The following is a 27,139-nucleotide window of genomic DNA, read 5'->3' as shown; positions in this document are numbered from 1 at the left end:
GACAGGATTCAAGACGTCCTTGCAGACACAACTCAATACGTCGCTCTTAACGGTACAAAATCGACAGATGTAAAGATATTTCCCGTTGTACCCCAAGGAAGTGTGATAGGACCGTTCCTATATATATATATATATATATATATATATATATATATATATATATATATACAAGTAACTATCCAGAGCGACCTTAAGTGAAACAACCGTATAAAATAAATAGTGGGGAAAACAGATGCCAGATATATTCATATGAAGAATCTTAAGGAACTGCAACTCGTTCACGAAGGAAGTGGCTTATAAGCTTCTGCTTTTACCGATTCTTGAGTATTCTTCATCTTTCTGGGAACCCTACCAGATTCGACTGATAAGATCGAACGAAGAACGGCAGGTTTCGTCAATGGTTTGTTTATTCGGTACGGGAGCGTTTTGGAGTTGCTCAATAAGTGCCCATTGTCAGACGTTAGAAGAGAGGTTATGTGCAGAGATTTACTATTTAAGTTTCGAGAGACCGCTTTGCAGGAAGAGTCGGACAACATTTTACTTCCACCTACATACGTCTCGCGTAATGACCATCAGGAGATCATCCGAGAAATCAGAGCCAATACAGCGGCTCACCGACAATCATTCCTCCCGAGCACTATTCGCGATTGGAACAGGGTTGGAGGGCTCAGTTAGTACTACTCTTCGCCACGCACCATTAGGTGGCTTCGGAGTGTGATGTAGATGCATATCTAGGGGTTACTTGCGTAGACCTCCCCCTAGTATCTTAGCAAGCCTTGCGTAAATGAATAGTGGTTACGAACATGTTTCTTTTCCGACAGCATATGGCACTTTCCTCTTCGTCCATGAAGCAATTCAGCATGTGGTACTATTAGCTTCGTCCACATTCTCGCCAACACCATTGAAACTCTGGGTTCATTGTATCTCGCTCGACCAGCGTTATTAAGCAGCATAGGGTCCTACATCAACATCTACATCTACTTGATTACTCTGCAATTCACATTTAAGTGCTTGGCAGAGGGTTCATCGAACCACAATCATGCTATCTCTCTACCATTCGACTCCCGAACAGCGCGCGGGAAAAACGAACACCTAAACGTTTCTGTTCGAGCTCTGATTTCTCTTATTTTATTTTGATGATCATTCCTACCTATGTAGGTTGGGCTCAACAAAATATTTTCGCAGTCGGAAGAGAAAGTTGGTGACTGAAATTTCGTAAATAGATCTCGCCGCGACGAAAAACGTCTATGCTTTAATGAGTTCCGTTCCAACTCGCGTATCATATCTCCCACACTCTCTCCCCTATTACGTGATAATACAAAACGAGCTGCCCTTTTTTGCACCCTTTCGACGTCCTCCGTCAATCCTACGTGGTAAGGATCCCACACCGCGCAGCAATATTCTAACAGAGGACGAACGAGTGTAGTGTAAGCTGTCTCTTTGGTGGACTTGTTGCGTCTTCTAAGTGTCCTGCCAATGAAACGCAACCTTTTTCTCGCCTTACCCACAATATAATCTATGTGGTCTTTCCAGCTGAAGTTGTTCGTAATTTTAACACCCAGGTACTTAGTTGAATTGACAGCCTTGAGAATTGTACTATTTGTCGAGTAATCGAATTCCAACGGATTTCTTTTGGAACTCATGTGGATCACCTCACACTTTTAGTTATTTAGCGTCAACTGCCACCTGCCACACCATACAGCAATCTTTTCTAAATCGCTTTGCAACTGACACTGGTCTTCGGATGACCTTACTAGACGGTATATTACAGCATCATCTGCGAACAACCTAAGAGAACTGCTCAGATTGTCACCCAGGTCATTTAAATACACTCCTGGAAATTGAAATAAGAACACCGTGAATTCATTGTCCCAGGAAGGGGAAACTTTATTGACACATTCTTGGGGTCAGATACATCACATGATCACACTGACAGAACCACAAGCACATAGACACAGGCAACAGAGCATGCACAATGTCGGCACTAGTACAGTGTATATCCACCTTTCGCAGCAATGCAGGCTGCTATTCTCCCATGGATACGATCGTAGAGATGCTGGATGTAGTCCTGTGGAACGGCTTGCCATGCCATTTCCACCTGGCACCTCAGTTGGACCAGCGTTCGTGCTGGACGTGCACACCGCGTGAGATGACGCTTCATCCAGTCCCAAACATGCTCAATGGGGGACAGATCCGGAGATCTTGCTGGCCAGGGTAGTTGACTTACACCTTCTAGAGCACGTTGGGTGGCACGGGATACATGCGGACGTGCATTGTCCTCTTGGAACAGCAAGTTCCCTTGCCGGTCTAGGAATGGTAGAACGATGGGTTCGATGACGGTTTGGATGTACCGTGCACTATTCAGTGTCCCTTCGACGATCACCAGTGGTGTACGGCCAGTGTAGGAGATCGCTCCCCACACCATGATGCCGGGTGATGGCCCTGTGTTCCTCGGTCGTATGCAGTCCTGATTGTGGCGCTCACCTGCACGGCGCCAAACACGCATACGACCATCATTGGCACCAAGGCAGAAGCGACTCTCATCGCTGAAGACGACACGTCTCCATTCGTCCCTCCATTCACGCCTGTCGCGACACCACTGGAGGCGGGCTGCACGATGTTGGGGCGTGAGTGGAAGACGGCCTAACGGTGTGCGGGACCGTAGCCCAGCTTCATGGAGACGGTTGCGAATGGTCCTCGCCGATACCCCAGGAGCAACAGTGTCCCTAATTTGCTGGGAAGTGGCGGTGCGGTCCCCTACGGCACTGCGTAGGATCCTACGGTCTTGGCGTGCATCCGTGCGTCGCTGCGGTCCAGTCCCAGGTCGACGGGCACGTGCACCTTCCGCCGACCACTGGCGACAACATCGATGTACTGTGGAGACCTCACGCCCCACGTGTTGAGCAATTCGGCGGTACGTCCACCCGGCCTCCCGCATGCCCACTATACGCCCTCGCTCAAAGTCCGTCAACTGCACATACGGTTCACGTCCACGCTGTCGCGGCATGCTACCAGTGTTGGAGCTCCGTATGCCATGGCAAACTGGCTGACACTGACGGCGGCGGTGCACAAATGCTGCGCAGCTAGCGCCATTCGACGGCCAACACCGCGGTTCCTGGTGTGTCCGCTGTGCCGTGCGTGTGATCATTGCTTGTACTGCCCTCTCGCAGTGTCCGGAGCAAGTATGGTGGGTCTGACACACCGGTGTCAATGTGTTCTTTTTTCCATTTCCAGGAGTGTAGATCAGGAACAGCAGAGGTCCCAGAGCGCTTCCCTGGAGAACACGTGCTATCACTTCAGTGTTACTCGATGATTTGCCGTCTATTATTACGAACTGCGACCTTCCTGATAGGAAATCACGAATCCAGTCGCACAACTGAGACGATACCCCACAGGCCCAAGACTTGATTAGAAGTCGCTTGCGAGGAACGGTGTCCAAAGCCTTCCGGAAATCTAGAAATACGGAATCTACTTGAGATCCCCTGTCGATAGGGCCATTACTTCGTGCAAATAAAGAGCTAGCTGCGTTGCACAGGAACTATTTTTTCTGAAACCATGCTGATTACGTATCAATAAATCTTTCCCTTGGAGGTGATTCCTAATGTTTGAATACAGTATATGCTCCGAAACCCTATTGCAAAGCGACGTCTGTAGTTCGATGGATTACTCCTACTACCCTTCTTAAACATTGGTGCGACCTGCGCGATTTTCCAATCTGTAGGTACAGATCTATCGGTGAGCGAGCGGTTGCATATGATTGCTAAGTAGGGATCTATTATATCAGCGTAATCTGAAAGGAACCTAATCGGTATACAATCTGGACCTGAAGACTTGCCTGTATCAAGCGATTTGAGTTGCTTCGCAACCCATAAGGTATCTACTTCTAAGAAACTTATGCTAGCAGCTGTTCGTGTTTCAATTTCTGGAGTATTCTATTCGTCTTCCCTGGTGAAGGAATTTCGGAAAACTGCGTTCAATAACTCCGCTTTAGCGACACAGTCGTCGGTAACGGTACCATGGGCACTGCGCAGCGAAGATATTGACTGCACCTTGCCGCTTGTGTACTTTACATCCGACAAAAATTTCTTCGGATTCTCTACCAAATTCTGAGACAATGTTTCGTTGTGGAACCTATTAAAGGCATCTCGCATTGAAGTCCGTGCCAAATTTCGCGCGTCTGTAAATTTTAGCCAATCGTCGGGATTTCACGTTCTTCTGAACTTCGCATGCTTTTTCCGTGGCCTCTGCAACAGCGTTCCGCCCTGTTTTGTGTACCATGGGGGATCAGTTCCATCTCTCACCAATTTATGAGGTACGAATCTCTCAATTGCTGTTGCTACTATATCTTTGAATTTGAGCCACATCTCGTCTACATTTGCATAGTCAGTTCGGAAGGAATGGTGATTGTTTCTTAGGAAGGCTTCTAGTGACACTTTATCCGCTTTTTTTTAATAAAATTATTTTGCGTTTGTTTCTGGTGGATTTGGAAGAAACCGTATTGAGCCTAGGTACAACGACCTTGTGATCACTAATCCCTGTATCAGTCATGATACTATTACCTCTGGATAGTTTGTGGCTAAGAGGTCAAGTGTGTTTTCGCAACCATTTACAATTCGCGTGGGTTCGTGGACTAACTGCTCGAAATTAATTTCGGAGAAAGCATTTAGGATAATCTCGGAAGATGTTTTCTGCCTACCACCGGTTTTGAACAAGTATTTTTGCCAACATATCTAGGGAAGTTTGAAGTCCCCACCAACTATAACCGTATGAGTGGGGTATTTATTTGTTACGAGACTCAAATTTTCTCTGAACTGTTCAGCAACTATAACATCGGAGTCTGGGGGTCGGTAGAAGGAGGTATAACCTCCACCCATACCAATTCGCACGGAGTATCTACTTCGACTTCACTACAAGATAAACCACTACTGACAGACAGAAACACTCGACCAACAATTCTGCCTAATCTCTCTTTCCTGAACACCGTCTGAGACTTCGTAAAAATTTCTGCAGAACTAATTTCAGGCTTTAGCCAGCTTTCTATACCTATAAAGATTTCAGCTTCTGTGCTTTCTATTAGCGCTCGAAGCTCAGGGACTTTCCTAGCACAACTTCAACAATTTACAACTACAATTCCGTCTGTTCCTTGATCCAGGCTCGTCCTGTATTTGCCATGCACCCTTTCAGATTACAGCCCACCCCGTACTTTCCCGAGGCCTTTTGACCTAAAAAACCGCCCAGTCCACGTCACACAGCCTCCGCTACCCGTTTAGCCGCCAACTAAGTGTAGTGAACTCCTGACATATGCAGCGGAACGCGAAACCCCACCACCATATGGCGCAAGTCAAGGAATCTGCAGCCAACACGGTCGCAAAACCGTCTGAGCCTCTGATTCAGACCCTCCACCCAGCTCTGCACCAAATGTCTGCAGTCGGTTCTGTCAACGATGCTGCAGATGGTGAGCTCTGCCTTCATCTCGTAAGCAAGACCGGCAGCCTTCACCAGATCAGATAGCCGCTGGAATCCAGAGAGAATTTCCTCAGATCCGAAGCGACACACGTCATTAGTGCCGACATGTGCCACCACCTGCAGCTGGCTGAACCCTGTGCTCTTCATGGCATCCGGAAGGACCCTTTCCACATCAGGAATGACTCCACCCGGAATGCACACGGAGTGAACACTGGATTTCTTCCCCTTATTAGCCGCCATATACCTAAGGAGCCCCATTACGCGCCTAACATTGGAGCTCCCAACTACCAATAAGCCCACCCTCTACGATTGCCCCGACCTTGAACGCTGAGTGTCCGCCTACCGACACGACCTACTACTAGTAGTGCTGCCTCTAAATGGAAAACCAGGATATCTGTGTCGGAAAACGACAGAATCTATAAATTCAAGCAAGCTAGCGGTAGTATTAGCGATGTCACTTTACAACATGCTGGTTGACTTGTTAATGTACCATTCGAATATCCGAACTAGGAAATGTCTAATACCTTACGGTCGTACGGATATGTTCTTAGTGTAACAAACGAAAAACGCGCCGGTGCGAACTGCTTTCATGTACATTGCGGTTTTTGGTCTCGACGAACAGATTTACGCTAACGCATCTCAACGCACTTGTACTCCGGCGGATATATGACGTATAAACCAGGCAATGGAGAGTCGCTTACGTGGGAAATTAGTAACTCGGTGAACCACCGGCGAAGCGGTGGCGCCCTGTTTTACTAAATTTACGTCTGCGTTCACACCCCACACCGTACAGTGCGTGTAGGAGGGTATGCTGTACCACTGCCTGTCATTTCCTTTCTTGTTCTACTCGTAAACAGAGCGAGAAAATAGCGACTGTCTATAATCATCCTTATGAACCCTGATTTGTTGTATCTTATCTTCGTGATGCTTACGCTAAAAGTATGCTGGCTGCAGTAGACTCTTTCTGTAGTTAGCCTCAGAAGCCGGTTCTTTAAACTTTCTCAGTAGTGACTCTCGAAAACAAGATCGCCTTCCCTAAAGAGACTGCCATTAGATATCCCGGATAATCTTCGTGGCACTTGCGTGGTGTTCGAACCTGTCGGTAATAAATCCAGCTACCAGCTTCTTAATTGCTTTGATGTCTTCCTTTCATGTGACATAATAAGAATCCCAAACACTTGAACAGAACTCAAGAATAGATCGCTCAATCGTCCTATACGCGGCCTCTTTTCCCAAAATTTTCCCAATAAACTGAAGTCGACGTTTCGTCTTCCCTACCGCTACCCTCACATGTTCGTTCTTATTCACATCGCTTTGTAACGTTACGCTGAGGTTTTTAAACGTCGTGACTGGGTCTAGTAGTACACTAGTAACGCTATATCCGAAAACTACATGTTGTTTTTCCTACTAATCCGCATTAATTCGAATGTTTCTGTATTTAGAGCTAACTTCCATTGACCACACCAACTAGTCATCTGGTATTCTCTTACAGTCACTCAACTTCGACACATTCCCGTACACAATAGCGTCATCAGCAAACAGTTGCAGACTCCTGCCCGCCCTGTCCGCCAGATCATTTATACGTGTAGGAAATAACAGCAGTTCTGTCGCACTTCGTAGGGCATCCCCGACGATATCCTTGTCTCTGATAAACACACATCGTCGTGGACAATATCCTGGGTTCTATTACTTAAGAACTCACATGTCTGGGAGCATGTTCCATACAGCCCTATCTTCACTAACAATACGCTGCGGGGCACCGTGTCAAATATTCTCTGGAAATCTGGAAATATAGAATACGTCTGCTGCCCTTCATATACTGTTCGGAGTATATTAAGTGAGAAAAGAGCGAGCTGAGTTTCGCCCGCGCGCTGCTTTCTAAAACCGTGCTGATACGTTGACCTAAGATTCTGGATCTCAAGAAAATTTATTATACAGGGTGTTACAAAAAGGTACGGTCAAACTTTCAGGAAACATTCCTCATACACAAAGAAAGAAAATATGTTATGTGGACATGTGTCCGAAAACGCTTACTTTCCATGTTAGAACTCATTTTATTACTTCTCTTCAAATCACATTAATCATGGAATGGAAACACACAGCAACAGAACGTACCAGCGTGACTTCAAACACTTTGTTACAGGAAATGTTCAAAATGTCCTCCGTTAGCGAGGATACATGCATCCACCCTCCGTCGCATGGAATCCCTGATGCGCTGATGCAGCCCTGGAGAATGGCGTCTTGTATCACAGCCGTCCACAATACGAGCACGAAGGGTCTCTACATTTGGTACCGGAGTTGCGTAGACATGAGCTTTCAAATGCCCCCACAAATGAAAGTCAAGAGGGTTGAGGTCAGGAGAGCGTGGAGGCCATGGAACTGGTCCGCCTCTACCAACCCATGGGTCACCGAATCTGTTGTTGAGAAGCGTACGAACACTTCGACTGAAATGTGCAGAATCTCCATCGTGCATGAACCACATGTTGTGTCGTACTTGTAAAGCCACATGTTCTAGCAGCACAGGTAAAGTATCCCGTATGAAATCATGATAACGTGCTCCATTGAGCGTAGGTGGAAGAACATGGGGCACAATCAAGACATCACCAACAATGCCTGCCCAAATGTTCACAGAAAACCTGTGTTGATGGCGTGATTGCACAATTGCGTGCGGATTCTCGTCGGCCCACACATGTTGATTGCGAAAATTTACAATTTGATCACGTTGGAATGACGCCTTATCCGTAAAGAGAACATTTGCACTGAAATGAGGATTGACACATTGTTGGATTATCCATTCGCAGAAGTGTACCCGTGGACGCCAATCAGCTGCTGATAGTGCTTGCACAAACTGTACATGGTACGGAAAGAACTGGTTCTCCCGTAGCGCTCTCCATACAGTGACGTGGTCAACGCTACCTTGTACAGCAGCAACTTCTCTGACGCTGACATTAGGGACATCGTCACCTGCACGAAGAATTGCCTCGTCCATTGCAGGTGACCTTTTCGTTCTAGGTCTTCCCCAGTCGCGAGTGGTAGGCTGGAATGTCCCGTGCTCCCTAACACGCGCATCAATTGCTTCGAACGTCTTCCAGTCGGGACACCTTCGTTCTGGAAATCTGTCTCGATACAAACGTGCCGCGCCACGGCTATTGCCCCGTGCTAATCCATACATCAAATGGGCATCTGTCAACTCTGCATTTGTAAACATTGCACTGACTGCAAAACCACGTTCGTGATGAACATTAACCTGTTGATGCTACGTACTGATGTGCTTGATGCTAGTACTGTAGAGCAATGAATCGCATGTCAACACAAGCATCGAAGTCAACATAACCTTCCTTCAATTGGGCCAACTGGGGGTCAATCGAGGAAGTACAGTACATACTGACGAAATTAAAACTAGCTCTAACGTGGAAATTAGGCGTTTCCGAACACATGTCCACATAACATCTTTTCTTTATTTGTGTGTAACGAATGTTTCCTGAAAGTTTGGCCGTACCTTTTTGTAACACCCAGTATTCGAGCTGAGGCTATCAAGAAAATCCTTGTTTGTCGATATTAATATGTCACATTCCCTCATAAGTGACGTAGTCACAGGTACTGCTCCACAGCCACCACGTGCTCAGCAGGTGGAAATAGACGTTCAATTGGTAGAACAGCCCTAGTGTGATGCAGTTGAAAACTCAAGTTCAGTTATAGTTCAGCTATGAAAAGAGGTTGAATCGATATCTCAGGTTCTCCCAAAAAGTATGGACGGCATTCAGTTTATAACAAAATCTTTAAAACAAAAATGAAGCCCAAAATTGAGACCATTGCGGCTACCTTGATGTGTAGTTAGTAACTGATACGCAGCGGTATGCATCGTCCAGTCACATCAGCCGTGAATACATTAATAGTTTCAGCCTTTGGCCGCCTAGACGGAGCTCATAAAACAGAAACGATTTCTCTTTCCGCTACAATACTGTCAAAGAGTCAGATTCGGCCGCCGCTAGTGACATCAGCTGCGTCACAGGGCGCTGATGTACTGAAATGCTTCCCTCCTGGCCCGCATCTCGTGATCGTGCGGTAGCGTTCTCGCTTCCTACGCCCGGGTTCCCGGGTTCGATTCCCGGCGGGGTCAGGGATTTTCTCTGCCTCGTGATGGCTGGGTGTTGTGTGCTGTCCTTAGGTTAGTTCGGTTTAAGTAGCTCTAAGTTCTAGGGGACTGACGACCATAAATGTTAAGTCCCATAGTGCTCAGAGCCATTTGGACCATTTGGCTTCCCTCCTTACTGAAGCTAGACTGTTCTGCCAATCGCTCACAGTCAGTGCATACAGAGGTCAGTCGCAGTTCACGCAGCAGTTAACAGCCGGTACAGTTCCATTTCACATCTCTCTCGGTCGACCCGTGTTCACTTCCGTATGCTTTTCTACAGTACCAGTCTACAACAGCCGATGGCATCTTAAACTGACACCGAGTAGCCAGACACTACTTACGACTATTCGTCAGACTATCCAACACCAAGTGACTAGATCAGAGTACCGTCTAACAGAGCAGTCCTGCCAAACAATTTTAGATCAGGTGGTTATCTTCAATGTGACAGGATATTCATCGTTTTCGGCTTTGGATACGAGCTACAAAACTGTCAACGCTCAAAACTGAGTAAACGTCTTTTTTCATAAGCTTATCAAATGTTCAATGTTGGACTCATTTTGTGTTGCCCATCTCATACGTGTTTCTGAGCCCTGCATTTACATAACGTCGCGTAGCGTGAAGCGCAGCCATCTTTCACGGCTAATAAATATATGTAGCGGGAAGTTCGTTCTCTCTGTCTGTGATGCTGGGCGTCAGTACGTTCTGATGAATGCAACAGACCTCAAACACGGGAGACAGTGGCCTCGAGAGGAACCATAAGACCTCTCACCCTAAGCAGTTCATAAACCTAATGCACGAACTGCATCGGACTGTCTTTTATTGTTAAATGTTCCATTCAGTTACAGTCTTTGATGGATTTCATGAAAGAATGTTAGACCACATGTAGGTCTTTTGGAGGAAGTGAGCACCTCTAAATCGGGTACCTATCAGGCTTTAACACTTTAAAATTTACTTTTAGAATCATATTGCAGGACCTCAAACATTTGATTTTAATTGTAGATTACCGAACTCTTGTAAACATTATGATTTTGGTTGGTACCAATTTTCATTTCCACCTTCTCCTATTCTCAGTACAGAGAGTAAAAACAATGCAGTGTGTACTTATTTTGTATGTGACAGACCATCGGAGACTTTATAATTGTAATTAACTAGCGTATAAACTATAAATTATGGCGTCCTTAGAAGAAAATATGGATCAGTAACAATGCAACATATTCCGTCTTTCAGTATGTTAGAGAAAAACGTCTCAGGGTTACAGAACGGGTGTGACGCTGAAGGTACAGGGGAAGAAAAAGACAACAGACATCCACGTAGCCAAGTAGCCACGTAGCCACTGATCTGATCCCTTCCCTAAAAAAATCACGTTGTCGTGAATGTAGTAGGGGACAACTTTAATTCTGTCGCTGACGACGTGGATCAACAGCCTTGACCTAGAAAATGACAAGCACTGAAGAAATTTATAGATACCCTCCATTTAATAGGCAATTGAAGTATGTTCAATCACACCCACACATTGCCACTACGGTAAAGGGAAGAATGTAACTGACGGCATCACGTGCCAAAGAATTCCGTATCCAATTTAATGAGCACTGAGCTACAACCTCCTGTGCCCTCCGATCACTATGCTTACATCTGACGACAACAGCTGCCGCAAATATTGAAAGAGAAGAATTCCCGAATCTGGAGACAAAATACTTACCTATAAGACGCCGCACATGAATTCCAACTCCAGTAAATCGTTAATCAGTCTCTGAACCAATGCGCTAAACGCCGAACTACCCAAGCACTTAATCAGCTTTGCCCTCGTTTCTGAAAATCTTCAGCACAGAGGAAGTTAGGTTGGGTTGTTTGGGGGAAGAGACCAAACTGCCAGGTCATCGGTCTCATCAGATTAGGGAAGGACGGGAAGGAAGTCGGAAGTGCCCTTTCAAAGGAACCATACCGGCATTGGCCTCGAGTGATTCAGGGAAATGACGCAGAGAAAGTATTTTAGCGATGTCTATCAGAGGGTTCTATATCCTGTGGTTAAATGAAGCAAAGGATGCCATGATATCCAGTCTCAGGCGGGCATCCAACTTGTTTCAGGTCTGAGCTTCTCACGGTAAAGGGATATCATGGAGAAATCACGATTATTAGAAGCCAGACATTGGCAGTATCCATACGGACAAGCCATACGTGGCCGAACGGTTCTAGGCGCTGCAGTCTGGAGCCGCGCGACCTCTACGGTCGCAGGTTCGAATCCTGCCTCGGCCATGGATGTGTGTGATGTCCTTAGGTTAGTTAGGTTTAAGTAGTTCTAAGTTCTAGGGTACTGATGACCTCAGAAGTTAAGTCCCATAATGATTAGAGCCATTTGAACCATTTGAGCCATACGTTTGGCATATTATAGGGGAAAACAAGCGCCGCCCGAACACACGTGAGACCAACTCAAAGGGGAAAACTGAGAACATCCTACCATCCAGGCTGTGATGTTGTCACAAGCGCAGCTATTTTACCAACTTGTTTCCAGAAAAGGAAATCAGTAACGTAGGAGTGAAAATGCTTTTCATCCCAAACATTCTCACAAGTATGAATAGGGAGCATCTCTCCCAATTAACTACCCACGGAATGTGAAGTTCGCGACGCTCAATAACAGTGTTAGTCGAAAGGTACAAGGGGCTGACGGCCTGCACTAGGAATTCTACTTCTGATTGTGGGACATGCTGCGTGCAGAGATAACTGGGGTCGTGAGTGACGTAGTTAATGACATTATAATTACAACAGTCCTCCTAAGAAGGTATCGTAGTTCTACTGACGAAAGGCGAACACACAAAGAGTAAACTTTATTAAACCCGATTACAGTCTCGTCACCGGCTGCTTTTCTGCTCGCCTGAAAACAGGGCTTTGATGAAAGTAATTAGGGGAGTCAGTGCTGCATGATCCATGGCAATACTACGTTCGACTACAGATATGCAGTAGCCAGTGCCACTACAACACGAACACCCCAGGCGATCCTTTCAGTGGACTTCGCCAAACCTCTCGACAAAGTGAATCACAGTTACTTGGAGACGATCGTGTTGAAATTTTGCTTTGGTACATAGTTTTCTAATGCAGTCACGAACCTGTTGTCCAGCCCAAAATCATAGATATACCTCGCTCGATCTTCTGATGCGCGAATTGGGTTCAGTACAAAGGGGCGCACTGGTTGGCTAAGAACGAGTAGTCTGTCGTATGTACTCAGATGACGACGGTTCGTTTCTTACAAGGGAACCTCCCTATCGCACTCCCCTCAGATTTAGTTATAAGTTGGCACAGTGGATAGGCCTTGAAAAACTGAACACAGATCAATCGAGAAAATAGGAAGAAGTTGTGTGGAACTATGAAAAAAATAAGCAAAATATACAAACTTAGTAGTCCATGCGCAAGATAAGCAACTTCAAGGAGAGAGTGAGCTCATGAGTGCCGTGGTCCCGTGGTTAGCGTGAGCAGCTGCAGAACGAGAGGTCCTTGGTTCAAGTCTTCCCTTGAGTGAAAAGTTTACATTCTTTACTTTCGCGAAATTATGATCTGTCCGTTCGTTCATTGACGTCTCTGTCCACTGTAATAACTTTTGTGTCTGTGTTTTGCGACCGCACCGCAAACTTGCAGTTAGGTAAATATTAATTGACCTTGTTATTGAAGTCGCGAGCTATATTTACTGGATTCATATTGCCCACAGAATACATCTCACGCATTTAATGCACTCACCTCAAAAGTAGCGAACAGTCAACTGCCAGCCAGAGAGCCTCGTTAGCTGGAATACTCTCCCTCCCGTGCGCTGTAGTCGACTGAGGGTCGTGTGTTTTCATGTTTGTTTAGGTGTAGATTCCCCATACTACGGCCCAGTTACCTCGCATCGGGCGGACAGATAATAATTGTCTGAAAATAAAAAATTAAACTTTTCACTGGAGGGAAGACTTGACCCAAGGACCTCTCGTTCCGCAGCTGCCCGCTAACCACAGGACCACGACGCTCATCAGTTCAGATGCTTATTGAAGTTGCCTATCTTGCGCATGGACTACTCAGTTTATATATTTTGTTTATTTTTTTCATAGTTCCACACAACTTCTTCCTGTTTTCTCGATTGATCTGTGTTTTTTTTTCAAGGCCTATCCACTGTGCCAACTTATAACTAAATCTGAGGAGGGTGCGATGGGGAGGTTCCCTTGTTAGTAGCAGGACAGACAGCGATGCAATGGTCTTTCAATACTATAGGCGAGCGTCAAGGTCTGACATCAGTCAGCTTAACACGTTTGTGATTCGCACATGAGTCAATACACAACAGTTCACACGGCCACGGTTTAAAATTAAAGATCACCCTCCGTCGTAGACGTGTCTTTTCAGGTAAACATGCAGAAAACGACAATCGTAGTTAGCTTATGCTCGTACAAATTGTGTAATACCTCGTTTTTTGTGCAAGCTTTCAACGTGTAGAAGAAAGTCGACAGGACCGTTCTAGACCCACGGAAAACCGCCTAGTATTGTTTGTTCGAAACACAACAGAGGAAAAGTTAAGTGATACTGGTCGCCTAAGTGTGGCAACATCCAGACGTTCGAGAGCGGTTGCATAAAATGTCAGAGGCTCCTGAGCATACTGATGAAAAATACTAACCAGAGAATAGCGATGGCACTATAAGTTTTAAAAACAACAGTGTTATAGTTGGCGACAAGGTGCGGTGGTTGTTTTTGTTGTGGTCTTCACTCCGAAGGCCGGTCTGATGCACCTCTCAGTGCTACTCTATCATGTGAGAGCCTCTCCATCTCTGAGCATCTACTGCAACCTACATCCTTCTGAATTTGCTTACTGTATTCATCTCTTCGTCTCCCTTTACGGTTTTTACCCTCCATACCACTTCCCTTCGATACTAAGCTGCTGATGTATCAGAATGTGTCCTATCAACAGATTCTTTCTCTTGGTCAAATTGCGCCACAAATTTCTTGTCTCCCCAATTCTATTCAGTACTTCCTCATTAGTTACGTGATCTGTCCATGTATCAAAATTCTTTAGTAGCACCGAATTTCAAAAGCTTCTGTTCTGTTTATGGCTAAACTGATGATCGTTGATGTTTCATTTCCACGCATGGCTGCACTGAAGACAAATTCTTTCAGAAAAGACTTCCTGATATTTAAATCTATATTCTCACGTTTAGAAACTCTACTTTGGACATCATCAGTTATTTTGCTGTTAAAAAAGCAAAACTTATTTTCTACTTTGTCTAATTTCATAATTTGATTCCTTTAGCATCACCTGATTTGATTGGACTACATTCCATTGTCCTTGTTTTTCTTTCTTGTATGTTCATCTTAAACCCTCCTCTCAAGACCGTGTCCATTCCGTTCAACAGCTCTTCCAAGTCCTTTACTGTCTATGACGGAATTAAAATGTTATCGACCAATTTCAGTTTTTATTTTTCTTCCCTCAACCATAAATCCTATCCCTCATTATTCTTTGGTTTCCTTTCCTGATTGTGTAATGTAAAGATTGAGTAACATCGGGGATAGGATACAACCCTGTCTCATCCCTTCTTGCCCACTGCTTCCCTTTCACGCCCATCAGCTCGCATAACTGCTGTCGGTTTCCGTACGAGTTATAAATAGTCTTATGTTCCCTGCACTTAACCCCTGCCACCTTCAGAATTTCAAATAAAGTATTCCACTCAACAGTGTCAAAAGCTTCCTGTAAGTCTACAATTGCTATGAACGTAGACTTTGGCTACGCTGTAATCTAAGATAAATCTTAGCGTCATTAATGCCTCGCGTGTTGCTAGATTTCTCCGGAATCCAACCGATCTTCTCCCAGGTCAGCTGCTACAGTTCATTCTATTTCTCTGTAAGGAATTCGTTTTATTTTTTTGCAGCCATGATTTATTAAACTGATAGTTCGATAATTTGTACACTTGCCAGTACATGCTTTCTTTGCAATTTTAGTTACTACATTATTTTTAAAGTCTGAGGATATTTCATCTGTCTCAGATATGTAGCTCACCAGACAGAAGATTTTAGCCATGGCTGGCTCTCCCGACGCTGTCAGTAGTTCTGACGGAATACCGTCTACTCCTGGGGCATCGTTTTGACATTCAGAACGCTGTCGAGTTCTTGTCGTAATATCGTATCTCCCATCTCATCTTCACGTACGTCGAATACCATTTCTATAATATTGCATTCCACCTTTCAGCTTTCTGTTCTTTGCATTGGACTGGTTTGCCGTCTCAGCTCTTGATATTCATATTGTTGCTTCTCTTTTTCCCAAAATGGCAGCTTTAATTTTCCTGTAGGCGGTGTGTGTCTTTCCTGTAGTGAAATATGCTTCTAATTCCGTACATTAGTACTCTAGCCATTCCTGCTTAACTGATTTACGCTTTCTTTAGACGTTTGTATTCACTTTCGCCTGCCGCAGTTGCTACATTTTTATAGTTTGTCCTTTCGTTTATTAAATGTAGTATCTGTCGTGTTATTCAAGGATTTCTACTAGACATTGCTTTCTTACCGATGTGATCATCTGCTGCGTTCACTGTTTTATCTCTTAAAGCTACCCGTTCGTCTTCTATTGTATTCCTTTCCCCTGCTCTATTCAGCCGTTTCCTAACGCTCCCTCAGAAACTTTCAGCAATCTCTCGTACTTTCAACTTATACAGGTCCCACCTCTTTACTTTCCTACGTTATTCCAGTTTCTTCAGTTTTAATCTACACTTAATAAGAAATAAATTGTGGTGGGGGTCCACATCTGCCTCTGGAAATGTCTTTCAATTTAAAATCTGGTTCCTAACTCAGTGTCGTCTCATTATACAATCTACTTTGGAAAGGGCACTTATACGTTATGAAGAAACTGTAGCAACGCTGAGATATAAATTAATGACAGACGTCTCCCTCTCTCACTCAGCCTTCGAAGGAATGTGCACAATTAGAGCCAATGACATGGTGAGGGCCCTTCAACGACACCCCACGTAGTTAGGGAGGAGTTGTGGGGGAAACTGGATAAACTCGGAAGCAGGACCCTCCAAGAGATTTTCTGCAGTCAGACTTCGATGTAGGTAGCTGTACCGGCAGAGGTAGCCATAGGGAGTAGCCAGGTAGGGCCAAGTAGAGCTATCTTCAGCAGTTGCTGCACAACTGACGGAAACCTAGTGGTTTAGCTACGGATTTCTGGGGATTAGTGCATGTTTTCTCGTGGTTCTCGTGGATGTGGGCTCACTTATTACTGACAGAAGTTGACGGAATGGCGCTAGCTACTCACCGTCTCTGAGTACAGACTTGGACATTTGGAGGATACAATTCCCTTCGAGCAAGCGTATCAGTAGTTGATACCACTTTCCGTTTGAAGTCAGAAGTCATAAAATACTCATAATTGTTGTCAGTTGAGCTCTTCTGAAATAAGGGCATTTTAACAACACGGTCAGGTGAAGACTCCCTCTCACCGAAGTCAACCGACTATTTCCCTTTTTCCCGAGCCTTCTTGCCCTGCTCCAAGCAACACTCACGTTTGGGACGCGACACTGTAGTTCAAGTTGTGGTGGTATGTGACTTTTAAATAGCACCCCGTGAATCGCACGCAGCCACCGGTGGAGGGAATCTTAGGACTCACCAAACTTTTGGCCAAATATGCTGCACTCTTGGTGCAAAGGACAGTGGGGATATGTGAAAATCTTCAGACAATTCCACTGCTGCGCTAATCAGGTAGCGCCAACCGGCTTCATAGGTGCCTCCAATACACCGAGCGATGACACCTCCGCACTAGCATTTGGATGGAATTTCTTCAAGCAGAAGAGCTACACCCCACACGAATGTTTAGAATCGTTCCGCAAAATGGTAAGGCGCTGTATGAGGCTGTCAAAGGGAAGCCTACGAGGATGAAGTCCGATATTCGGACTTCACTACGTCATTAGAATCAAGTGTGGAAGAACATCTGCGCCCATTACCTCTCACCACACTTGAAGACAATTTGGTAAAGGTGGTTAAGAAAACTGTACCAACCAACAGCTCCGTAGCATCATACTCACAGCGTCCAGCCTGTGCGATGCCTGTAGTAGGATAGAAACACTAGAGCACCGCATTACGTGTCACACATTCCGATGAACGTTGTATGCATCCAGTGCATTGTTGCGGATTGTCAACCACACGTCGGTACACCGTTTTGAAGCTATTACAATGGTGATTCCAGATTTACCTTCATTTCCTAACACCAAACGGACAGCAACAGCTTCGAAAGCTGGTCCGGAAATGGCACATGCAGTCCAGTTTCTCATGTATGTGTGGGAGCGTTGCTAAGTCGTACGGGAACACAAGCGGTAACAGCAGACATTCAGAATTTTTTTAAAAGTAGGAAGTAGGCCTCAGCAACGTCATGAATTACAGCTGAAGAATGTAAGGAAGGGTAAAAGGTAGTAACAGGAGTCTTTTGCAACACTCGCTTATTCAGATATGTCGCAGAGATCACAATTCTGTTGATTTTATTATTTTAAGAGAAAATATCAGTTTCCCATGAAAGTTTTCTAACTGGAGAGAATCTAGTTGTTAGAAGAACATTGAATTCCATTCAAGAAACAAAAACCATAAACTTTTTCCATTTTCTCCATATCAATGTGGAAGACATTTTTCCGTATGTTGTATGTGAAAGATTCATCTTTTCCGTTAAAAAAGACGTTGTTCCAGTCTAGTAAGCATAGCTTCCAAAATGTATACCTTAGAAACTATGAACACTTGTTCATCTCCAATACTTTGAAATACATCTCTTCTTCTCCAGGCTCCTTGGTCATGTGTTATCTTCGTTGTGCCATCTGACTGCATTATTATTCAACGTCGTATTGCAGTTATCAGTGAATTACGATTTATGTCTGTTTGTTTCAACTCAAAAAAACTGTTTCTTTGAGTGCTCCAAATTTAGTCATGCTTTAAGGCAGGAGGCTTCTCCAATATCTTTGTACTCATTCATATTTCTATTTCTTACAGGTGGGAATTACCCACTTCTTAGCATTCAAAAAGCAGAATTGGTCCTTTTGCAGACAATACTGGTATTATAATAAATCCCATTAGAGAGAAAGCAACAAAACAGCTGGTAAATGACACTTTCCATGTGATTCCATTCTTCATTGCACTCAAGTTACTGAAAGCGAGTTTAATTTCATAAATGCGAAAAAGAAAGCAAACTCCTCTTTCTCGTTATTTATTACTTTTAGATTTTTAATTCTTTAGAATAAATAGTGTTCAGTTCTGTGGATCAAAATGTGTCAATGTCAGAGACAAATGAAGAATGTAAATATTTCCTTGAAAATATAACCATCCCTGGAGATCGACTTTAGTACCCCAAAGGACGTCTCACTTACTATCACGATAATCATACATGGCACACTAGCAATTCGATTCAGAATTGGTTTCAAAGAAAGGAAGAAAATTATTCAGTGCCTTCCGTGGCCTCTAAAGCCAACTGATCTGAATCCCATAGAGCACATAAGTGTTCAACTTAAGAATACTCTGCGGGACAGTTGGTCAGGCCCTCCTCCTTGAACTGTGAATGACCTATGGGATTTGGTTCAGTCTTCATTGATGAGAATTGCCACGGATGATGATATTTTCCATAAACTCGCAAGTTCTATGTCTCGAAGGATCCAAGCCGTTCTTGATGGGAATGGCATGTGGACAAAATACTGATGCATACGTAGCCCACTCTTCATTTTATTTCACTTCATTTTTCTGTAAATGGCCTACGTAGTTATCAGGCCAACAAAATAAATTTAAAAGTACAAATCTACTTGCTACTATATTATTTGTATTTTTATGGGAGGTCAGATGAATATAATCCTCCAATTAAGATTATTTGTATTTTTATCGAGGGTCAAATGAAAATCACCTCCAACGAAGATTATTTTTCTTGTTATGGGAGGTCAGATAAATACCTTTAAAGGAACATTACTTTTAGATATCAAATTCACAAATCATAATTAGTTATTTACTGAAGAGAATACTGAAAAAGTATACATAAGTTAATAAAAAAGAAAATAAAACACGGAACACAAGCGATGCAATTAAAAACAAGGTAGTCGTGAGATACGATCAGACACATGCTGCAGGTACTAGTACAGTAAGGTGATGCGCAACCAAGGAGCTACTGATCTCTGATTTTTAGTGTAAGTATCACTTAGGCATACCGTAGTTGAAGAACGAGTATTAAACTGGAAACAACAGATACTAAAAGGTACATCCACCCGCTCGTGTAAACCGCCTGTAAGGACTTAAAAAGATATGCTGATATGTTTCTCTTAGCTGAAAGCTATAAAGACGCTAGGTGACGGTCGAAGTTATTACAAACAAATAGATCCATTTTCAGTATTTTTACTATGACCATCTGTCTGTTTGTTTAAAGGTTAGACAATTATAAAATGTAATCTTTTGAAATAATGTTGAACCCAGAGCCTACAGCTGTACAATTTGTAACGAATTAAAGTTTAAAACACTACATTCACCTGTCTCTATAAAAAAATACGACAGTTGGCTATACTTAGATTCGAACGCTCGTCCTCCGTGTTCGTGAACCGTCGGCCTATGCATAGAGCCACTTTTTCTCTTTTTATTATGAGAGTGACCTGGTACTATCATGAAACTACAATAGACCAGCAGCATGTAATATAAGCTGCAAATGGGAGAACAAAGTAATTACGATAACAAAACAATAACAAAAGGACAAAGGAAAAACATCCGAGGACATAGCCGAAAACACGAAGGTCTCGTGATATGTACACGCACTTTTTTATAGTTTTTTATATTTATTTAGTTTTTTAATTTTTGTTTATTTCCTATTATATATAACCTAAAAGCAGATAGACAACGAATCAGATCATATTCTAAATAGCGAAATAAGAACAATTTCATGGATTGTATACGCTCACCTGTATATACAGGGTGGGTCACCTAACGTTACCGCTGGATATATTTCGTAAACCACATCAAATACTGACGAACCGATTCCACAGACGGAACGTGAGGAGAGGGGCTAGTGTAATTGTTTAATACAAACCATACAAAAATGCACGGAAGTATGTTTTTTAACACAAACCTACCTTTTTTTAAATGGAACCACGTCAGTTTTGTTAGCACATCTCAACATATAAACAAATACGTAATCAGTGCCGTTTGTTGCATTGTAAAATGTTAATTACATCAGGAGATATTGTAACCTAAAGTTGATGCTTGAAATCCCCGACGTTCAGTTGCGTATTGTAACAAACACGGGCCACGGTCGGCGAGCAGCATCTGCAGGAACATGTTTACGATGACGACCGATTTTACGAGTGTGGCTGTAGTGCACTGTTGTGGTTTGGTCTAGCTGTCGCAGTGTCCGCATGTAGTGCTTGCTGCTATTGTTATTCTGCATTCGTCTCCGCTCGCAGACCAACTGTAGTACACCGTGTTACCAGACGTCTGTGATAGTGTAGTGTTGTAGGAACTGTGACCATGGTGTATTCGAACTCTGAAAAGGCGGAGTTGATACTCATCTATGGCAAGTGTCAAATCGTTCAAATGGCTCTGAGCACTATGGGACTCAACTTCTGAGGTCATTAGTTTCCTAGAACTTAGAATTTGTTAAACCTATCTAACCTAAGGACATCACACACATCCATGCCCGAGGCAGGATTCGAACCTGCGACCGAAGCGGTCCCGCGGTTCCAGACTGCAGCGTCTAGAACCGCACGGCCACTTCGTCCGGCTGGGGAGTGTCGACGAAATGCAGCTGAAGCCTGCACGGTGTATGCAGAACGGTACCCGGACAAAGAGCATCCAACGTGCCGCACATTGCAAAACATCTACCGCCAACTGTATGCAACAGGTATGGTCGTAGCACGCAAACGGGTCCGTAACAGGCCTGTCACAGGAGAAGCGGGTGCAGTTGGTGTGTTAGCTGCTGTTGCCATGAACCCACACATGAGTACACGGGACATTGCGAGAGCCGGTGGACTGAGTCAAAGTAGTGTCATGCGCATACTGCATCGTCACCGCTTTCACCCGTTTCATGTGTCGCTACATCAGCGATTACATGGTGATGACTTTAATCATCGAGTGCAATTCTGTCAATGGGCATTAACAGAGAATCCGTTGCAGTTCTACCTGTTTACCGATGAAGCGGGTTTCATGAACCTCGGGGCAGTGAATCTACGGAACATGCATTACTGGTCCGTGTACAATCCTCGCTGGCTCAGACAGGTAGAGCGACAGCGACCGTGGACTGTAAATGTATGGTGCGGAATCATTGGCGACCACCTCATCGGTCTTCACTTCATTGCAGGGGCCCAAACAGCTGCAACATACATCGCGTTTCTACAGAATGATCTGCCAACGTTGCTCGAAAATGTACCACTGGAAACGTGTCGACGTATGTGGTATCAACATGATGGTGCACCTGCACATTCCGCAATTAACACTAGGCTGACCCTATGCAGGACATAACAAGGAAACCACCTATCATTAGAAAAATGAAATTAACCAACACGTTACTGACGGAAAAAAGATTCAACATGTTGGAAAGAGGTCTCGATATCGAGGCATTCGCAAGCATGTCCAATAGGACGTGATGATTTACTACAAGAAGTTCATGTGATCTCCCCCCCCGCGTCTTCTACAGCATAATGAACGTAATGTCCCGGTTACCACGTAACAGTATGGGTTTTAGACCGTGAAAAGAACGAAGAATTCGGTCGCAATGTGATGTCCGTAGTGTACAAAGGCTCAGAATATCGAGTAAGAAACGCCAATTGCGTCCTAATCCGATACCAATTTGCCAAATGACCTCTACCAGTAAAGCGATGTCGTATCAAATATGTAGAGTACAACGACAATATAAATCCGTCCCGCTAAGTCCAATACGGAATAGTCGCTAGTTCGTTGGAATCAAGTTAATTACTACCTTGTACCAAGAGTACGTTACGCCTATCGGCAATATCGGAAGACAGATATTGCACGAGAGTATCGCCCGTTTGTTTGCGGCGACACTCTTTCAACGAGGTTCGGACAAGGGACTGCTTTCTAACGACTCTGTAGGAATTTCATGGTGAGCACAGGTCTCCATAAAATGACAGCCCCTAAATAGCTCAACGCAATATAGAAGTAACGAATGTGTTTTAACTTATTTTTTCTATGCGACCAAGATCAATAGGGGGTTCAAGTCTAGCAAGACGGACACAGAGAAGTAAACGAAACGTGAATGTGTGAGTTTCTTGAGGTATCATCAAAACAGTACGCCCCACATCTGCGTCTTCCTACGTATGTCAGCCAGGTCCAGCACCCCAAAGAAACGAGGCTGAGTGTTTTTCATAAGAAACGACCACACGGTTGCTGTAGTTTCTTCGCCATCATCGAAGGAAGCGGATAAACTTGAACCATGTAATAAGCTTGGCATAAAACATATGTATCCAGTATTCGGACTTCCTGGAGCAGAGTATGAGATCGCCTTTGATGTTCTAGTATCGCTCCCTGATTTTTTTTTCCGTAACAGACATCCAGCTGAGCGTCACCATTTTGAGTGGACAAGGATCAATGATGATTCTGAGAAACGTATGACTATCCACCACAGTAGCCCATGGGAAAACTGCGTCATCAAAATCTCGCAAAATAAGAAACCTGCATTTACTTTCATTAAGTAGTGCACCTGAACTCCGACAATAATCTTCAATTACAGCCTTCAGTCGCGGCACCTCCGCAGAACTGCTGGGTAGAAGCTTCACATTATCCGCGTATGCACGAACAGCTATAGTTCCTCTGGAAAGGGCGGAAAGGGTCCAACCTTTCAGCTGGAATGCTAGCATCCGAAGCATGGGCTTCAGAGACAACACAAAGTCATTTATAGCGGGCTTCCTCGAGGCACTCCCAGACGGATATTTATCGGGGTCGTCAGTTGGTCGTTAACAACCACCCAAGCTGCAATACCCGTAAACATATTTGAGAGCACTCACCGTGTGTCAGAAGCTGCCTCCAGAATCCGAAGGAAAATGTCTTGATTAACGCGATCAAATGTCTTATCTATGTCTAGAGAAGCAAGGGCACAAGGGATGGACGTTATAGTAGCAACTGAAACCACGTCACGACACTTCACTGTAGGAGTAAGAGTGGTACGATCAGGTACGCAGCTTGACGTTTATCAAAAATCATCTCCATCAGAGCTGACATCCTACTATTAACTGCCCTCGCCACAGTCTTATAATCAAGTTTAACAAAGTAATGGGGCGAAAGCTATCAAATGAAGCTCGTCCTGGGCGTTTCGAGGATTAAGCAATTTTTCCACTTTGAACAAGGTCGGTACTACTCTATCTTGTATCACTTCTTCAAAAGAGACGTAAATATAGCACCCAACAGCGCCCAGAAGCGCACGTAAATTACCTTGGGAAGTCCATGCAGACCCGGAGACTTTTGAGAAGGCGATCCCACAATAAGTTTGTAAACTTCCTCAGGCTGAAATGCAACCATGAGCGTTTCGTTACGTCCAGGTGTAATTGTCGCATCCAAGATACTGACTAGTGGATCGTGAGGCGTTGCGCTGGCCTCATAGATGTCGTTGATGTCTACATAGTGTTGGTGTAAGACACGCATTGTATCAGCTCGCTCAGATACGATACGTCCATGATTTGTCATGAGAGAATCAGTACAAGCGCGTCGGTGACGGGTCTGATGCCGAAGTAAATGATGTAAGGAGGTCAGTCCTCCTGTCACCAATGATCGTGGCCTTGATCGCGTTTTCAGACCTTCCGTTTGTATTGTTTTTAAGGTCAACAGTTTTGCCTTTACATGTCAAGCTCCTAACCTTCGCCCTCCCCATTAAGTACGTCCGTCTGATCGGCTCCTTTCTCTCCCACCGTCCTTCCTACGTCACCATCCATAACACAGACTCCTACACCTTTTTCCCCTCCGCCGGTGTGCCCCAAGGCTTCGTCCTCTCCCCCCTTCTGTACCCTTTGTATACGGCAGACGTGCCACCGCCGTCACCCCCCGTCCACCTTCTCCGGTTTGCCAATGACACCGCCTTCCTTGCCCTTGCCCCCACCCTGCAGCGCTCCCAACACCTTCTCCAATCCCATCTTGACTGGTTCGCCGCTTGGTGCAACCAGTGGTTGCTCAAGGTCAATCCCTCCAAAACCCAGGCGATCATTGTAGGCAAAACCACCCCATCCTTCTGCCTCCTTGATTTCTATCTCACCATCTATGGCCATCCTATCGCCCTCACTCCCACCCTTAAGTACCTTGGCGTCACCCTCGACCGTCGCCTCTCCTGGACTCCCCATCTCCAGACAATCCAAGCCAAGGCACACTCCCGACTCCGTCTCCTCAAGCTCCTTTCTGGCCGTACGTGGGGCCTGGACCCCTCCACCATCCTCCACACCTATAAATCCCTCATCCGCCCTATCCTATGTTACGCCCATCTGGCGTGGATCTCCGCCCCCCCTACCTTTTACAAATCCCTACAAATCCTTGAACGCCATGCTCTCCGCCTCGCCTATCACATCCGTCTCCCCTCCCCCACGCTGATCTTGTATGATCTCATCCCCTTCCCCCACCTCCTCTTTTTCCTTGAAAGGATACGGATCCTGTACACCTCCCGCAAACTCGATCCTCCTCATCCGCTTGTCTCACCCATCCTCTCCCACCCCTGCCCACTGCCGCGCCTGTATTCCCTCATCCCACCCGGTCTCCATCTCTCCACCCTCCTTACCCTCTCCCAAGGTGGCTTCCGCCAGCTCCCCCTCCCTGATGATATCCTCCTCCTCTCCATGTACCCCTCCTATCAACTTTGATCCTCCCCCCCACTTCCTGTGTCCTTTCCTTTAGGCACCCTCCCTCCCTTCTCTTCCCTTCCCTTCTCTTTCCTTTTCCCCCATCCCTTCCCTCGTCCCCTCTACCCCCAGGCTTCTCCTCCCCCTTCTTCCCTCCTCCTATCTCCCCTGCCCATGGCATCTCTGCTCTCCCCACTCCCTCTCCCATTCCCCTTCCTCCTCCTCCTCTCTTGGCAGGTTCCCGGACTCGCACACGCTCAGTGAACATTCGCGCGCCGGAGATTATCGCCATCAGTGTCTCGTGCATGTGCCTTTGTTTGTGTTTAGTGTTTGTTCGCCGTCACGCCACCACCGTTCACGTGTGCCGTCGCCATCATCCAAGTTATGTGTGCCGTGTCAACTAGTGTTAGTGAGGTTACTCGTCCAGCGTGAATGGCTCCATGTTTTTTTGGTTTTTAGTGTCTACATTTTTGCCCGCTGTCTTGACTGTATTCTCTATGCCACCTCTATGTAATACTTATTGTCAAACTCAAGGCTGAAGAGCGGCGTACTCTGCTGATGACAGCCCGTCTTTGTATAAGGTGTTTAAAATCACAATAAGGAAAAAAAAAGCCTTTACATGCCTAACATCAGCAATTCGCTGAGGGGCGTGATCCGCAGCATCATAAAGCTCATACAGGATGGAATACTAATATTCGTAAGTTTTCCGAAAGTCTCAAGCCTTGGCAGCACAGAAAAGTATCAAAGTTTGCCTGAGCTTCGGCTTTGCCAGCTGTGTCCACCAGTCAAGGATGGAAGAGTACTTCCTAGTGGACCGTAGAGTACGCTCCCATACGGCTCGCATCACGTCATCGAGAGAGGGATCAGCAAGGTGAGCGACGTTTAACATCCACGGAGTGCGAAACAATTTGACTCGTTGCCGTTCTACATTGAGGGCTGTAGTCACAGCACAGTGATCCGTAAGGCAAGCTGGGATGACCAACATTGAGAATTCAATCGCGTAGGTAATCTGATACGGAAATCTGTCTAACCGGCTACTAGAAGTCACAGTAAAGTGAGTAAATTTAACTAACGTTGGGTATTTACTTACCCAGAGGTCTTACAGGCGTAAGGAGCGGAACAATGCACGTCATTCGCGACAGAAATTAATATTTGAAGATTTATCTGCAGGACGCAACACACAATTAAAATCACCACACAACAGAATACCCGGATAAACAATATCCTCTTCATAAAAAAGCGAACGACCCACTGCGAGACCAGTGCCAGAAGGAGCATATAAAAGAACAAGGTAAGATTAAAAAATTGACAACCTAGGCCCCTGCCAGAATCTCACATTTCCGCCTCAGAAATAGGGATGCCTTCGTGGAGGAATAAGGCGGTCCCCGTAGAATATTCGGGTGCTACATTAAGAAGACTATGTCCGCACATGAATCATAAATGAAATGACACAGCGAGGCCAGTCGCAATTCTGATTCCACACGATTAACGTTTAAGGAAAGGAACGTGTAGACTTGGGTCATTGATCACAGCTATACAGGGATGTCAGAGTACAATTAGGTAGACAGCCGAGAGTCAAAGTCCATTGTGGAATCCACAGAGAAATCAAACATCAGGGTTTCAAACCCCCGTCATCGCAACCTTGTTTCTTACATTTCTTACGTGCCACGGCACGGTCAGGTTTTATACACTGTTTCTGTCGGATGGCGGCCTCTGCACCCGAAGGTGTGGAAGGGGTCATAGGCACAGCTTCCTCCCCCTCAGAACTAGG

Source organism: Schistocerca cancellata, chromosome 6 (assembly GCF_023864275.1).
Source record: "Schistocerca cancellata isolate TAMUIC-IGC-003103 chromosome 6, iqSchCanc2.1, whole genome shotgun sequence".
Lineage (NCBI taxonomy): Eukaryota > Metazoa > Arthropoda > Insecta > Orthoptera > Acrididae > Schistocerca > Schistocerca cancellata.
The sequence above is the reverse complement of the archived record's forward strand: the minus strand, read 5'-3'. Positions refer to the sequence as shown.